Here is a 17,894-nt window from a genome sequence, read left to right on the forward strand (position 1 = left end):
AATTATTTTTCCCCCAGCTCTACTGTTGAGTTCCCAATAAGGTAAAGCAGCCAATTCCAAAGCTATTGAGTATTATGTCTGATTTTCCTTATTGAGAACGGTGAAATAGAAATACAAAACTTTGGAAATTAAATTGGTTTGGGTTTGGGAAAATCAAAACATCCGCTGATCGTACTGCTTGCTGTTTTTGCCCTTTGGGTGATGACCACTAAGATCTAAAAGCAACTCAAAGCTGGTGTAAAAATTGCAATCATTATGAAAAAATCAGCTCTTTGAGTGAAGGAACAAGACAGATGCATGTAGTGTAACATCTTGTGTAATCAGCAAATGGGTGCACAGCATGATGTCTTCAGTTAATTGAAGTGGGGTAATGGGAATTTTGAGAATGTTACAATATTAACTTGTTGGTGCTGGTTAAACTGAGACGTACAGATCTAGCAACTTACTTTATGGAGGCTGTGCATGTGCAACTGAAAGAGACACATCTAGAATTGAATTTCTGCTATTTATTTTTAGGATGATATCCCAGAAGGATTTGATGGATGAGATGAGATGCTGGATATCTTCGACTTCCTCACCATCCATCTGCTAAGGATCATACACACAGAAGTGGCCAAGAAGCTCAACGCTCCACGTAATGGAAGCATGAGTTTTCCCAACCGCTGGACAAAGCACTTGCAGCACCGGTTTCCTCAGTCTGCTTCACGCTTGCCTGAGCCTGAACACATGACAAGTAAAACCCGAAGGGTCGGGGGGGGGGAGAGGAGGAGGAGGAGGAGGAGGGGAGGTGCAAGAAAAAGATCCTAAGTGTTTTGAATTGCGTGTTCAGCGGTTGTGTGGATGCGTGAATCTGCGTCTCCTCTCTCACCTTTGTTTTTCATCTCCCACTTTCTCTCCCTCTCTCTCTATCTCTCTCTCTCTCTCTGGTTACTCACTATTGTTTTCTCCGACTGGAATCACTGCACGCTTCTCTTCTTTTCTGTCAGAGGACCATGTGAGGCTCTTGAATGTAAGTGCCTCCTTTGTTGTTGAATTCACTTTCATTGAGAGCGTTCCTTTAGAAGCAATAGGTTTAAGCTTTTCGTTTCTTTTTTCTTTTCCTCGTAGCACATGCACAATGAGATGTCATACATCAGGGGCAGAGTGGGTCAGGACCGGCTGGCTGAGGGTGTTTAAGAAGCTTGATTGCTCCATGTGGTTGAAACGTGGGAGCTGAACACACGTGCATGCTGCTGTCATTGTCTCAGCGTGGCATTAGTGTAGCTGTGTATTGACTTAAATTAGGTTTGCTACATGTGTTCTTCATTGTTCTTTGGTTGACGTTGTTTTTCTAAATGTCCTCAAGTGTATCATTATAGCTTTACAAGGTCTTTAATTTAACTGTGAGTAGCCAGATGAATGAACAGGGAAATACACTGCATAAGTAAAAGTGAAATATAAGGACCTTACATATCAAAACAATGCAATTAAACAGGGTTTTTAATATGCTATAAAAACTTTGAACTGGGGGAGTGAATCAGCTAAATTGTGGTTAAACAACATTTAAAGGCACAGGAAAGCATTTAATCAGATGCCATTTGCCCTTCTGTCACCTTTGCACTTCATTTAGCAGCAATGCATTCGAGCCAGTGGAGATTTTCTTTGGTCCTGTATTATGTTAAATACAAGTTGGCAAAGGTGTTCGTTTGAGTCGTTTTAACAGCTTGGCGCAAGTCGCAAGAAACTGAAATTGTGGAAAAGGCACTACTGTTCTACGTTGCATGTTGACTTAAGCAAATGCTATGTTTGTTTTAGCATTAGCTGGTTATCTCAACTTATCAAATACCTGGCTTTGATCAATGCCTCCCAAATTAATATTCGTGCAGCCATGACCTTTGAAAAGTTGCATTTCCTAATAACGGAAACATTTGAATGCAAAGGCAAACTACGAGCTCTGTCGAAGGAAAATCAATGAAAGACTGAATGGTGTTTTTATTGTGTTATCGCACTATAGCGCTACATTTTATTGGTACTAATCAGTGTATTTTGCTCTTAAACATTTTCTCACTGGAGATCCTTCATGTAAGCTTTTGTAAAATACAGATATGATGCAGGGAAATATTAAACTCGCTCTTTGAACCATTCAACTATGACGTCATGTGATAAGTGTTTCGGATTTCTTTGAGTTTTCACATCAATGTTTCTGAAGTTTCAACATTTAAAAGCATAGCATGCTCCACTGCAACGCAATGTGTCTGAACTAAATCGCAACTGACATTGCCAATGAATAATACAAATAGTCTGTACATGCTGCTATCAATTATGGACGACTTTCCTGAGCTGCATTCTGACTTTAGAGGTCTATGGTGAACATGTGTGTCTACCTACACTACTCCTAGAGGGGGTTTATTTGGGATGGGCTCATTTAAATCTCACTGTGGACTTTTGCAGTGTTTTTATGTAAATGATTTTGTTCGTGAAAGGTCAGTACACAACAACAGATTTGTAAATGTTGCATAAATATTTGACTGCTGGTGCAGTCAGTTGGATTTTGGTACAGCTGATTTGGCAACCTTCACATTCTTGTCTTTTTATTCCAAGCAACATATTTTGAACACCTTTATGACTTTCATAGGTTTTTACACAATATTGAGCTCTTGGGGAACTGTGTTACTTTACCCATCAGGCACTTTAAATGATGCTGATCTTCTGTAGAATAAGTTTGAAGGCGTCCTGTGCATTGACCTTTTCTACCAAGAGGGACCAACAGAAACCATTTGACATTTGATTATATTAGTATCTTAAAAAAATACTTGTATAAGATTTCCAGTCCCTTTCTTGCACATTTTGGATTCCACACACTTGTTTCCCGTATCAGTGCAGACATTTGGAGAGGGACGTGCTGGAGAATGAAGCAGTATGTGACAGTTACATGAAGCTACTGGCGATGAGCTAAAACAAACATTGCGTGGAAGTGCTTGGCTCCTGACGGTAATGAGAAAGGTTTTGTAAATGGAAAAAAAGGGATTTAAAAGTAAAGGTAATGTGTTGTATCCGAGCCCATCAATCAATGAGTCAAGTTTTGGAGGTTTCTTCATGTTAAAAGGTTGGGGTTTTTTTTTCTTTCACTTTTGCCAAGTGCTGGCTGTTGGTGGATAAATGTAGGTCTATAGATGCTCTTTATAAAAAGTACTTTACAAAATTCAGCCCCTTCTTGATTGTGATTGGTTGGTAAGAGAAACATTGACGAGCATGTCGCCGTTCTCAAAGCTAAAGTTGTTGAGAGCGCTGTGAGGGGGTTTTGGCATTTAGAATGATGATGGTTAAAATGCTGAACTAACTTGGTTCTGTATCAAAAACAGGCTCTGCCAGGGCTAAAAGACTGCAGTCTGTGGACCTAGGCCCTTGTTCTACTTTTTGTCCTAGATTTTTTGGGGGGTTAAGATAAGAAATTGCCCGTTGTTCTCATGAAAAGTGACAGGTGGTGATTTGAATAGCAGGATATTAAAAAATGTCCTTTTGAAGTTCTCAATATTTGCAGATAGTTGAAATTACTCCCAGTTTTTAACACCCTTTCTGCCATATTTGGAGCCCAGCAGGGTCTCAAGCTAGGGGGCCTTGGCACCAGCAACTGCCAATGTGTCCAATCTTTTTCATGCCCAGCCAACTCCCCCACATTCCAGCCATAAAATCCCATCTCTCTGCTGAGGACTCGAGGGCTTGGCATTCAAGTCCAAGCTCCCCAAGCGCCAAATTCTGGCTCCTGGCCACCTCCTTGTCTTACACCAAAGCTCAAGAAAATCGGTTTGAAAAGAGAGAAAGTTAAAGTGGGAAAGTTTGGAAAGAAGTAAGGCTAGTTTAAATGCAAGTGGAGGCATTTTATTTGCACTGACCCTCTTTTATCCACCCTGGGGCTATTGGGCTGTGTGAATGGGCTGGTTTGTTCTACGGGTGACCAAACATGGCACTTGAATGTTTATCTGCATAATGACAAGCTTGCAAGAGCCAAAGACACTTGGTGATGCGATGGACCGTGAACTAGTCAAGTGGCCTGTTCTGTCTCTAAACGCAGAACTTTGGCTCATCTGCAGCTTCAGCTGTGTTGGTGTTCCAATGTCTTTCAATGCATTTTGAGCTAGAGCCAACCACTACAGGACAATTATAGAGTCTGTCTATTGTTAAAGGTGCTGGGAACCTTGTACAGATAGCACCACCGCTGCAAGAGCTCACACAAGAATAACCATAAAAAACAGATCGAACAAGCACAGACCCTCCAGACGTTTTTTTTATTTTGTAATGGAGCTGTGACTAAGATAAAGCAACGTCGACTAGATTAAAATTGTGATCTTTATCCGATTAATTATGTATTTATCAGAAACTGGCTAATAAAAACTACACAATTGTAAAGATTCCATTGCCCACAACACAGTAAGGGAGCAGGTCTTTTAAAACGGTCGATGGAACTTGTTTTTTGTTCTTGTTACCTGCCATTAAAACAGTACTGTCAACTGTGCTGCTCCATTATGCTCCAAAGAACACAATGTCATCGTTTATCAGTGTTGCCAAGCCTAAATTTAAGGCAGTCGATTTCTAAACTTCATGAAGTAAACAAAATGTGTACTAGCTGGTGGTTAATGGTGTGCAAAAATGTCCACAAGTTGACGTTTTGAGCTTTGGATTTCATGAGGGTAGTCGACTGCATAACCTTTCTTAAACTAAGGCAGTTTACACAAAAACCAGCCATACTGTAATTTTTTTATGGCTATTTTTTGGGACAAGTGAACCATGAAATACAATCAGGGATGGCTGATCAATTAGATGCCAAGATCACCTGACAACAGCTACATTATCAGGCGCAATCACAAATTTATAAAATGTGTCAAATCTCTTCTATCTACACTGGAAAGTGGTTGGCCAAATATTAAGTAGGACTAGACTTACACTTCCTTCCTTTCACTTCCTTTTAGCCAAAGCTCAAGATATATCCAGGTGTTATGGTTAAATGGCTCTTTGTTATTTTTCTGTTTTCCATTTTGTCATGCAGTCAGAGGCTGCCTTGTGTCATCCTCAACAATTTAAAACCTTGACTGAATGAAAGGTCATTCTTTCACCTGACGGAGTCAACAAAACCTTATCTGTAATTGTGAGCACAATAGAAAAGCCCTCCTAAATGCAAATAGATGGTAACTCCAAAACAAGATTATTCTCAACAACACAATAGCTGACACCATTTGTCTCATCTGGTTCACAGAGTTTTTGTGCCTTTGCGGCTTAGTATGCCATTGATTGATGCTGTAGCTTGGTGTGCATAATGCTGCCTGCATTAATTGGCTCTTTGATTAGCTGAAGCTCCAAGTCAGTGTCTGGCCTATAAGCAGAAATGGATCGATGTGTCCTTGCAGGGAATACATAAACTGGGGGAGCAGCGGCAGAGACGGGAGAGATTTGTTCGACAAAAGAGAACTTCAATCAAGATATTACATAAAAGCTCTGCCATGCGATTCATCTGGGAGTACCCACTTCTGCCGTGAAAGATATGTTAAATCAAAGTAATTTGTAGATTATCACCCACAGATTTGCATTGATTTGCAGTGAACTTTTCTCTATCTGGTCGAGCTGAATCAAACCATGCAAAATGACTTTCATTTTTAACCCATCTGTCTTTACATGTTTGGCTGACCTGAAATAAAGCCAATACCTGAACTCCGTCTTTTGCTAAATTGAATTGGAGACAAACAAGTCCACAACAAATGATTGTCTGGCCAGTGAAAGAATGGTAAAAATGAAAGATTCATGCCAAAAATTGTGGTGCACTCAAATTCTTACCAGACAGGAATTATCAGGGCAACCAGTGACAGAGAAGGATCACATTGTAGGACCATACTGACCAAACCAAAATCCAATATGGAAGCTTGTAAAATACAAAAGGAAAGCTCATCTTGCATAAATGGTAATATAACATAATTGGATTTGTGTGCTGGCAGATGTTTACTGGAGGTTTGATAACTTTCGGTCAACGTGGATCTCCGGGTTTTAGACCACAGAAAGAATGTGTTTACTCAAAAGGATTGGAGTCGCTTGAAAAACCACACTGTTTTGGAAAGTTAGACTCATTTTATCACTAAAGAGGAAGTTCAGCTCAATTGGTTTAAGGAAAATTTAACTTTGATAAATTCCATTCGAACTGCAAAGCCCTCATTTGAACTCCATCTGTCTGTATATGTGTTTTCATAAAATCTATTTTCCATTCTCTTCATGAGGTACTGCATCTACAACCTGATTAGTGTTACACAGGTAAATGATGCTTTTTTCAAGGAAGGACCAGAGATCGTCTCTTTTTCTCGCCGCATTGTTGGGAATGGATTCCTTTGTGCAAACAGATAACACATGCCGAGATGTATAAAGCTGTGCATGCCAATAAAGAGTCATGCAATATCACTAATGGGCTTATGGATTGCCTCGATTGTTTTTGGGAGCAGTAACAAAACACGCTTACACAATTACACACATAAGGCTTTTCTGAAATGTCTCTGTCTATGCTTTGGAAAAGTGTGGCAAGGGTTTTATTGATTGAACTTTTGAGGTCAATACGTGTGTGTTGGTGTGTGGGTTTGTGTGTTTGCAGCTCCCTGTGTTTATCTGTGCTGGTTTTTGGAGAATAATGACGAGGTGTTGGAACCGCCTGCGGGGACAGCTCGAGCTCAAGAGAGAAATAAGACACATAGCGAGGGCATGCGGCCATGTTGGAAGCAAATGTCGGCAGCTTTAAGAGGCTTTGTTCCATGGCTTTCGACTCTGTGGGCCCAAGAAACTACCTGTGGTTGTCTAAATTTAAAGTGACCAACACCCTGAAAGCTGCCTCTTAAATCTCCTCCATGTTTCTTTTCTTTGGTCATGTACTAAATGCTGTGTTTCAACATTATTCAAATGAAATGTTAATTCATGTTGTCATTCGTAAGAAGGTCCTGGGCTTCACTGGTCAAGAATCAAGTTGTTCACTATCTATTAAGAATGGAAGAAGCCACTATGATGTCACCCGATGTGATTTTGACTGCTGTTTTGCACCTTTAAATGTGGTGTTTTTTCTGTCCACCATCTTATTTTCTGGAGCCATAGTGGATTATTAGTCTTCAGCACTCCATAATCAGTCCATCAGTCAATGAATAGTCTCAGTGGTGTCGTCCTTGGTGTGTTAAGAGGAATTAAGAAGCCCAATGGTAATGGTTGCCATATTCGGAACGCTAACTCCAACAAACTAACAAACATCCAGCCAATCTAGAAGCAGGACGAGTGGTGGAGTGGATGCTGGCCATATGTTTTTTTAGTTGCTGAAACACACCAACCTCATCATCTTGCTCGCATATTTCCAACCGATAAAAAAACAACACCAACAAAGCTCAGTAACAGGATTGAGCTATATTTTGCAACTACATCTATCTCCTCTCGACCCCAAAACAGTGTTGGTAGATGGCGGTACAACATCAGGCTACATTTTCTTGAGTGAAAATTTGTTACGGCTGGTTCTCGGGGTCCGATATGTAAAAAAAAAAAAGTGACAAAAACCTGACAACAAAAACTCTAGATAAGGAAGCCCTAACCCTCCTACAGCGGATAGTTAAAGGTTATTAAAATGACACCTGAGCTGCAAAAGACTGGATTAATAATTCAACCATTAATGATCCAACTGAGAGCATCATTTATTCCATTCATAATTCATTGGCTGTCTTACGCAGTCGTCACTGCATATGAAACCCCCTCTCAAGCTTCATACAAAATGTATGTTGTTTGATTAATGCTCCAGCTTTGGATTCCCCTTGCGCATTTCATACTCCAAACAGGCTTTTCTTGCAAGCATCTGTGTATGACTTTACATGGGGAACCATAGGGGATACATTGAACTGTTTTTCCACTATAAGCAAAGTGAGACTTTTCCACTACTTCTTGCATCCATCTGTAGGTTTAATTGTGAGCCGCCATTGAGGCCCATAAATCAGAGTATGTTCTGATTGCTTAGTCGACAATTACATTAACTAATACATTAACCACACACATACACACAGTTCTGCACTACACTGCAAGGACGAGGGCCGGGGAGAGTGATTCTCACTTATAACTTATTCATGCTTCACGCCTCCACGCTGCACACCTGGGAGAAAAGTCAATATTTTTTTCACAGCGGGGAGATTAATCTAAAGCAACGGTATGCAACATTAAAATAACTACTGGCTCCTCAAACTTTGCCACATACGACTTCTTATTACCTCCTTCGCAGATGCAAACGAAGAAGGTGCACTTTATTTTTTTCCCAAGCTGCATTGCGTTAATATTAATGCATTGTGGTGGCCATGGCAGGAATCAGTGTCCCAGCTGGAGCAGTTTCAGGCTCGGCGGATTAAATTATCAGCGCTAGATTTGAGAGATTCAACTTTAAAAGGTCACTGGCGCCAAATATCTATATTGGCTGTATTCATTTGGTGAAAATGACAACAAATTGCAGGAAAGACATTAATTTATCCTACTTTTTATGTTGATTTTCAAGTCCAATCTTCAGTTAATCAGATATCAGGATGTATGAAGGTGTACCCCTTGGCTTTTGGGAGGTATGCTAATGCTAATGCACATTGAATTTAATGAGGATTTCAGTCTTAAAATGATGATCCCCCTTTTCCACTGTGGACTACGGATATGCGTTGACATAGATTAGCTTTTGACGTGTACTGCAAAAAGAATTGTCTATGCCTCATCACACCCTTATCTAACACAATGCAAGATGGCAGCTATTATTGCACTCTTCTCTGAGTGTGACAGTGAGCACCAAGGAGCCCGATGATGCTCTGAAGAAGTGATGCATGATGTTACGACTTATTTTATGCATGCAGTACCTCGCAAACCCTTGAAGATCATATGTAAAAAGTATTTTCTTTATTTACAAAGTGTAATTGAATGAGTCAGTGGCGTTGTGAATGATTCATTAGGATGGTCCCATTTTGACGCTTCAATGCTTGTCACGATCTGGACACATTTTCTTCCAGCTCTGCTGACCTGGATACAGAGCTCTGGAACTAGTTAGTCTTTTTTAACTGGAAACTGGTCAGTTTACTATGAGCTGCTGATACAATGATGTAGCATTAGCAACACTGATAACACCGTACTTTAAAGGAGGACATATTATCCCCCTTTTCCACCTTTTTCAAACAGTCCCCTGTGCTCTAAATAAAAACATCTGTGCTGTGCTTTGGTTAACATATAACATGAATAAAGCACCAGTGGAGGTTTGTGACTCTGTCGAAACCAGCTCTTGTAGAACACTCCATTGTGGTGTGTGTGTGTCTCTTTAAATGCAGTGAGCCCCTCCTGAGATTTCCCAGTAGACAGATCTTTTTTTTTCCCACTGTGATGTCACAAGGATAGCACAATTGACGAGGAGCATTTTAAGACTTATGCAGACCACAAACAAAAAGACTGGATGGGTTTATTTCACACTGTTTGGGTTAGAGACTGTTGGATTTTTCATAATATGTCCTCTTTAATTAAAAAAAAAAGAATCACTCTAAACAGTGTTCCCTGCAGTTATAACTCATAGCATCGCTAATCACAGTGTTGCTATGTATAGATGAGAGCGAACCAAAAAGTGAAGTTATTGACTAAGACACAAAAGACGCCCCAAAGCAAGCTGCATAGTTGAGTTTGTAAATGGCTGATAAGTGTATTAAAGGATCCAGGCAAGAAAGAGAAACCAAAGAAGAAACAATCCCAGAAGAACTGAAATCTAAATTGGCAAGCAGTTTACAAAAACATCAACTTCTAGCACAACCAGGAAAGAGCTTTTCTTTGAGAGGCTATTTAAAGGCAATCCATTAAATCTGTAGGCCTAATGTACAGAGGCCATAGTCCTTCAAGAAGGCAACACAAGTTCAAACCCACATTACTATCTTATTGTTGCCTCTATTCAAAAATATACCATGACTTTATAGCTATTTGTTTACTTTTCCATAATTACAGTGTGTCTTCGTTGGGATTTTGTCTTGTATTCATAGTATGGCAGCTGGTGCTGGTTTGGGGCGAGGGCTAGCAGCGAGGACGTGACTCTCTTTTAGTGACAGTTTGAGGACACATTGGGCCGGCTGACAGCTAATGTTGATGCTTTCTGACACCCGTATGTGCGCATGTTTCCATCTGTGTGTGTGTGTGTGTGTGTTCTTTCTGTGTGTCCTTGTGTGCATGGGTTTGTGGCTGCGCTTTTGGGCATTTCTGTGTGCTGGACTGTGCACAGATTTTATTTGCATCAGCCTGGATGATGGGGTTAATTTTGTTGCTGTGGCAGGGAGTGACTTTGAGCTTTATTGCGTGTGTGTGTGTGTGTGTGTGCACGTGTGTTTGCGCATGCATAATGAACAAAATTGCAGCAGGAACATCATCCCAAAATCTGACAAGGCATACACTTTCCTTTCTCCTCCCGAGTTATGTTTTTATCACACCTTCTTTGATGTCATTGTTGAAACAAGGCAGCAGGGCAAAGATGTTCACACTGACTGTTGAGTCAGAGTTTCTTCTTCCTCGTTGTGGCCTCGAGTTGCCTCGTGTTCTTTGTTAGATTTATACGTAGAAAGGAATCTAAATATTTCCGCGATCTGCTGACCTCTCACATTCCCTGACTCACGTTGACGTTTGACTTTGTCGTAATGTGGGCAATGTTTCCTTTTACAGACAATCTCATGGTCTTCGTGCACTTGAAACCCCCGAGGGAATGTTTGTCAGGGCTAACTGTCAGATAAAATACACTTTCCGACATGACTGCGTATACACACCTCAGGGTTCCTCTTTGTCCATGTTTATAGATCCACCTAGAAATCTCCAGGTTGTCGTGTAATTCAACTGTTCTTCAGCACCATTTCACACAGGATGAGTGTAACCTGAGGCGACCATGTCCTAATATAGACATATTACGAAGCAGTGTTTTTCATTAGCTCAACTGAAATGCTGTTTGGCTGGTGAATAAATCTACTTCAGGATCTACTCTGGTCCTCTGTGAGACTGATTGATTAGCCAAAAAGTTATGAATCTATTTCGAATTCTGAATCGATTTTTTTCCCCCCAGCTTGATACGACACATCATGATGTGATAAGTCACGTCACAATACAACATGCAATAAGATACAATACGAAAGAGGAGAGCTAATTTATATCTTGGGCTCGAGTGCTCCCTATCCAAACACTCCAACTAAGAAGCACAAACCAATGGCAGCCAGGTTATTGACAACTGAGTCAACATTTCATTTTAAAAACCACGTTGTGCAAAGTATTACAAATATTGTAAGAATTGCAGCTCAACTCATGTTTATCACTTACACTTAATGTCCTGCCCTCCCTGTCCCTCTCACTCCATGTGTCTTAATCCTAGTGTTTCTAATCTCTCTCGCCGTGCTCCCCCTCTCCTAAAATCTGTTTTCAGAGCATTATCTTAGCTTCTCCCTGATAAGATCCTTTTTTGTTGGAACGCATAAATCAGACTCAACAACAGAATCTACTAACGCTCTGAAATTCAGAATATAACAACCTCTTTCCTACTTTCCTTCCCTGTTGACCCCAGACTGTGCTTCAAAGCAGCTGCTGCATCCGTGCTCGGCTGGTACCAGCCGTACATCTTCCCCTCGCTGATTGAAACCAGCGCCTTTACCGCCCGTGCGAGTTCTTGCTTAAAAGGCCAGGGGTCACTTTGAGGCAAAATGTGTTTGGCATTTTCTGAAAGGCCCATAGCTGTGACTACCAACCCCTTAAAACAGGTCATGAACATTTGTCCTTTCTTTTTGGGCTGGGACAGAGATGGGGTCACTATCAGAAGCAAATATATGTTAGAAAAACAGCTGTGCATGATACCTCCCATCTTCCCATGAGTCATGCAATATGAATTTATATGAAATGTACAGTCCAAGATAGAGATCAGTAAGCGGGGAGGTTTTAAAGTGCCATATATCCAAGTCGTAAAGATGCCCGAGGATGCTTATGGAATGGCTGTGTGCAAAGTATGCTAGTGTTCAGATCAAACGCTTCTACTCTGCATTGTTGGATGCGTCCATTTGCATTAATTTGACCAAGACTGATGAAGAACGGTGTGGTGGTCAAATCTGTTCATCTGCACGTGTGTTATAAATCCTACAAATCCCAGACTACCCACTGTGTCGCTGCCCTCTGCAAGGCCTCGGTCATAACCCTGTCTTGCTTTAGCCCCTTTAATGGTCTCAACCCGAGACGGCAGACGGACTCCACCACATTCCGCTCATTCCTGGTCGTTAAAAGTAAGACCTCTTTTACTTAAGTCGGCAGAGGTCTGCTTGCTTACATTTGGAGGCTTTTAGGTTGGAAATGAAAGGCGAGAAGAGGGAAAATATTGTTTTTTGTGCAACCTTTGACAAAGAAGTGCAGCAGCAGAAGAAGGGGAAAAAATGACATTGAGTCATTATGATCATGAACCCAGTGCTCTCTTTCCCACGTTTTCATTTTGCTCAATGTCATTACAAGCATAATTGTAATCACGCCGCGGGCGAGGTGGGTACATGCGGTTCAAGGTGAAAATCAGCCGCTCGACTTTGCAGTGTTCAAACAGAGGACGCTCAGCAGAGCCTCAGCTGCTGAGACGCTGAAGGAAGAGGCTTTGTGTGTGATTTCATTCTGAGGAGTGCAAGTTGGATAACCTCCAAGGCTGAGAATAACTGAAGACCAGCTCATTCAGTGACTGTTCACTTTATAACTGCATTACGCGGCATCAGTGAAGTAATAAGGTTTTTATCTGCAGAGAGTCAAGAGGTGGAGGATACGATGTTTAAGTCCTAAAATTGAAGCCAAAGTGGCTGAAGCTCATTTTAAAACAGCAAATGAATGGATTTTGGGGGGAACACGCTGCAAACCCAGGTTGTGTGTTCAACATGAAGAACAGCAGGTTGATTAAAGCTAATCTGCATCTGTTTGTTTATAGCGCTTCACATGATTACTGCGCTACTGAATGCTGTAATTGTACTATAGGGAATTTCACAGCCTCATTTCCACGTTAGTTAAATGAAAATTATCTTTAATTAACTGCTCTGAAGGTTAGAAAAAGTCAAAACTGAGCCTAAATTATAATAATGCCGGTTTACACTAATGCAACCAAGATGCATTTTTATTATGAACTACTTCCTAACAGCTCCTGCGAGATGTAATCCATTCCTCCCTTTCCCCCTCTCTTAACAAAAACATCCCTTAACCGTTTACAATTTGTACAAAATGCTGCAGCCGGACTATTAAGCAGGTCAACCAAAAGGTCACATCAAGGTCAATTCAATTTCCCGTCATGTTTAGAATACAGGTAAACATTCGCATCACTTTTAAATGTGGCAAATCTAGAAGTCAGTTTCCTTTCGGACCCAACGCACTAGTTGTGTGTGAGCCTTCATGCTGTGAGAAGGGAACATTGTTAAGTCCTGGTGGAAGTTAGCGGCCCTGCTCTTGCAGAGAACAGACCCGAGATGGAAACTCTTTTCTTGTTCTTTTTCCCCCCCCAGAAGAACATTCTTTTGCAGGAGCCTCACCTCGACTGATCCCGCTCCAACCGCCAGAAGCAGACAGCCGCAATCCTTACCACGACACACACACTTCCAAATGGCTGAAGAAGATGTCATTAAATGCACACTGAATACCATACAGAGTGCGAACCATCCTCTGCTTTATGCTTCATTCGAAGCCTTCTTCTTCCAGAAGACATTTTTATACATTTGTTTACATCTAAATGATTTTGAAAACTCTCCAAAAGAGCTCAACCTTTGATGACAGAGCCAAAGTGGTAGAAAGCAAGGACGCCAAAAACACTTAATCCAATTGGAATCTTTAAACGTTTTTGGCGTATCAGTGGTGCGTCCGATTTTGGACCTGCTTTCTGGAACTTATCAGAACCAAACAAAGCGTTTCATTTGATGTATGAAGCGGATATTTTTGGAGGAAATGCCATGCTGTCTTGGGCTCGACAATTCTACAGTTAAAGATACAGGCGTGTACCACCCCCCCACCCCCACCCCCCCCCCCACCACCACACACAAAAAAGAAGCGCTCTTCTTCTACACTTTCAACTAGAGGATTCACTCCCTGAGGGAAAGATGTCAGGGATTATTTGGGATCAAGCTACAAAAGTGGAGCCTCTTTTAAAAGCTCCCAGATCTTATGCATAGTGCATGCTGGGAAGAATAGTAAAAGCTGACTCCTCTCCTTTTTTTTTGTTTTGTTGGGGGGGGGGGGGGGGGGGGGCTGCTTTTTTGTTGGGCACAATTGCCAAACCCACAAGCGACATCCACAGGGAATCAGATATGACGAAAAAAGGAAAGGTTTACAATGAGACGGCTGATGAATGCTGGAGATTCCTGATCAAAGATTGCATTCATGTCGGAGCTCGGTGCTTTCTTCATGTGGGAGGCTAAATCACTGACTTGCATCTCGGAGATTAATTTAAGCTGCTTTTCCTCGTGGGCCGCGCACAACTGAAAAAACAACAACAACAAAAAAAAACAGGGGGGTTTTGTTTTTGTGGGCAGCGTCCAAAAACAGCTGAAGTTTCAAGGTGGAGAAAGAGACAGAAGGGAGACTTTGAGAAATGACACGGACTGAAGTGCAAGCGAGGATAGGTCAGGGAAGCTGAAGGGAAGACGGATGAACGATGACTCACCTTTCATTATCCCTCGTTTCGAAATACGCTTCTTAAAGAGACTTTACAACATTTGTGTCACCTTTCATGGAATCAACAAAGTGAGTGTTGACTCATGAAACTTGGCTGAGTGCTACTTAAAGAACTAAAGACCGAAGATTCTTTATTGCATTGGTTTGTAAGGGTGGCCTCACACTAAGCCCGGTTTTTTCGCACCGTGCTGAAACATGATTGCGACCAGGACCAGGACTGGGCACAGTTACTTCTTGCACATTAAGTTGCAATGCAAACACATGCACGGCTTTACACGATCTTGATCCTGCTCATTTGGGGGAGAGCTGGTGGAGAATCAGGAGCGGTTCATACGGGAAGGGAAGCCCAAAGCCCACAAAATCACAACCTGCAACGGACAATATTTGCAATCGACAGACAGAAGCCCAAATCGCTTACAAAAAGCAGAGCTGCTTGTCAACATGCAAGGTTGGCAACTGCCGAGGCCAGTAGGGGGGCCTCCCAACGGCTGACAAACTTTGAACCAAAGCATTGCTTCAAAATGTGCACATTTTGCAATGACAGTCGGAATCCTCCTTAATGAGGCAGCACTATCAATGCCCTACTAAGTGTTGTGTGCATTTTTGATGTAAAAATAAGAATGGATGCTGGTTGGAGGGGCCCCCAATGAATGTTTTCCTGGAGCCCCAACAGACAATAAGCAGACTTGGCAACACTGCCCCTCAACACATACAACCTCTGAGACTCTTTATTGACGCCAGCAACCAGCAACTCCAACTAAACAGATTTATTGTGCAGTTATGAAATCAACAGAAACATTTCATTTTCTCTTCCCGACCCACCGACAAACGACTACACGATCCACTGAGGCAATCTTATATTAGATGTCTGACAGATTATCATGACAAGCTGACAGTCATTCCCTTCAGTCAATGCCGAGAACACTTTGCGTCATGTGGTCACAGCAGCCTCGCTCGACAGATGACATCATGACGCGCGCACCACGTGGAGTCGCTACAGGCAGGACGTCGGCGTCTCTCTCCCAACGTGTCTCGCTTAGACGCAACATCAGGCAAAAGAATAAAAGCTCAGACACTCGGACTTGACTTGGACTTCCACGTGTGCTTGCACATGCAATAATCAAGAAGTGGACATGCGCACATGCTAACTAACATATTGACACATATGAGTGCAAACTCATACTCCCACACAGACTCCACCCCCCAGTGGTAAAGTGATTGGCCTAGTTAGAGGCAGTGGCAGCCCACTGGCAGATTTGAATACAGGGAAACAGAGGAGGGAGGGATGGACAGAGGGGAGGGGAGATAGACAGGGGGGCGGTGCACTAGTTTGCCCCTGTTCTCTCTCTCTCTTTCTCTGTGTGTGCCGGGTCAGGATGGAAAGGCTTACACAGGCAGGGGAGGAAACATGTCATGAGAGGTGATGACACAGAACCGGAGAGATATCCAAGTTCGCCGCTCGCCGCTGCTTCTCCCGCTCCTGCTGCTTTTACTGCGTCCCACAGAGGAGAGAGAGAGCCAAAGATAGCCTCCGTCCTCTCCCCCCCCACCTCTCTCTCTCTCTTCCTCTCTTTTTCACTTTGTTTGTGAATGATGGGATTTTAATCATGTGGAAGGTAAGAAGAGGAGGAGGAGGAGGGGGCTTTTTATATACTTCTCTTATGTAAACTGTATATGGTAGGCCTGTCTCTGTGGGACTTTGTATTCCTCTGTAGTTTACTTAAGTCTGTCCCTGGGGGTTCCTGCATGCTTTCACCCTCCATCTCAGCTTTGACTGTATTCTCTGTAAAAATAAGGAGTCGAGGCATTGAGTGCCAGCCTTACTGGAATGATAATGATAGAGTAGTGGCTCGGGGAGTCAGCCGATGAGTGTGCTGGAGCCATCTGTACTGTGGCGAAGGAGAAAAAAAAAACTTTGGATTAAAAATGTCAATTCTGCAACTTGTTCTGCTGCCTCTCATGCTCAGAAAATGTGCGATGCATTGCCTGAAAAAAGTAAATCAGTGCATTTTGCAGATGTGCTTCTATGAAAGTGTGCGCGTTGAACGGGATGCTTTACATAACGCACATGGAAACGTAATGTTTTTGTGTGCACATGTGTGTTTGTGTGTGAAGTGACATCGCATGTGAGAGCCTGTTTTTGTGTGACCCAATTTCAAAGAGCCGCTGTGTGTGTGTGTGTGTGTGTGTTTGTGTGTGTGTGTGTGTGTGTGTTTTGGTGGTCGCTTGAAGCCCAAGACTCATACAGACAGGAGCCTGGAGGGATGCTTCAAAAAGGCGTAAAGTGTGTGGTTTGTGTACATGAAGTTGTTCCTCAAGTCTCCCATCGGTCTGATTGTGAACTCACACCGTCTTTCCCGTGTGCTCAGGCGTGTTTGCTTGATTTCTCTTCATGCCTGCGTGCGTGTCATGTGTGCTAAAGCGTGTATGTGTGACAGCTGGCTGCCGCAGGCTCATTTGCGATCACTGATCCCTCTCACCTGCTACAGCAGGGGTCACAGGGCTCGAGGAAATCCAGGTCTAGTGGTCTGCGAGGCGGTGAGAAAGTCGAGGCAGGAAGTGCAACTGCACTGTCACGGCAGTTCGGTGCGTGAATGAAAAAAGCAGGAACTCACGAGAGGCATGTGCAACCGTTTCTGCTGCTTCTGAGGATTTTGATCACAAATATCAAAGTTTGTTTTTGTTCCGAATCTTTGATTTTGAGTTAAATATATGGGAAAGCTGAAGGAAAAAAAGGCGGCTGTACTGCAAAGGCAGTTTAAGTACAAGTTCATGTGTAACTTTTGCTGCTTCTTCCTTTTACTTAGACGCCCCAAATATCCAGGGTTTTTGTTTCAAAACTAATCGAGAAGCTCTGATTTTGTTTTACTGAAGATCAACATTGAACTTATTAAAAGTTCAATTAATTGAAAATCGAGGAAGGAAGTAAGGAAGGAAGGAAGGAAGGCAACTGTATTGGAGCTGCAGTTTAAAACACATGATGAAACTTTAAAGCACAGCTAGAAGAATGAGCCATATCTGCAGCAGCTTTCTTGGATTTCAGAAGCAAATAAAAAGCTTTTTTTGCCACAACCATTTTAAAAGACTTTAAATTCTAGTTGAAAATTGAAACTGGACATGTTTGAAGATAATTAAAGGGACACTGACAGAATAAAAGAGACTTTTCTGTAATCACAGTGTGGCCAAACTTAGACTAAAGCAGTCAGTAATTTATT

General features: G+C 42.1%; 1 protein-coding gene across 2 annotated transcripts in view; it reads left to right on the forward strand.

The window, feature by feature from the left end:
• The first annotated feature begins 807 nt into the window (after positions 1–807).
• The window catches only part of LOC306818313 (E3 ubiquitin-protein ligase Midline-1-like), a 51,107-nt gene continuing 34,020 nt past the window's right edge, over positions 808–17,894 (forward strand). The window contains exon 1 of one of the 2 annotated variants that reach the window (XM_079335828.1): positions 808–1,009. The gene's annotated coding sequence lies outside the window, so the exon portion shown is untranslated. Of the gene's footprint in view, positions 1,010–16,040; positions 16,296–17,894 lie in introns of those variants that run through there. The other variant, XM_079335827.1, reaches the window with a different exon arrangement.

Source organism: Symphodus melops (genome assembly GCF_947650265.1).
Source record: "Symphodus melops genome assembly, chromosome: 23".
In the NCBI taxonomy this organism is placed as follows: domain Eukaryota; kingdom Metazoa; phylum Chordata; class Actinopteri; order Labriformes; family Labridae; genus Symphodus; species Symphodus melops.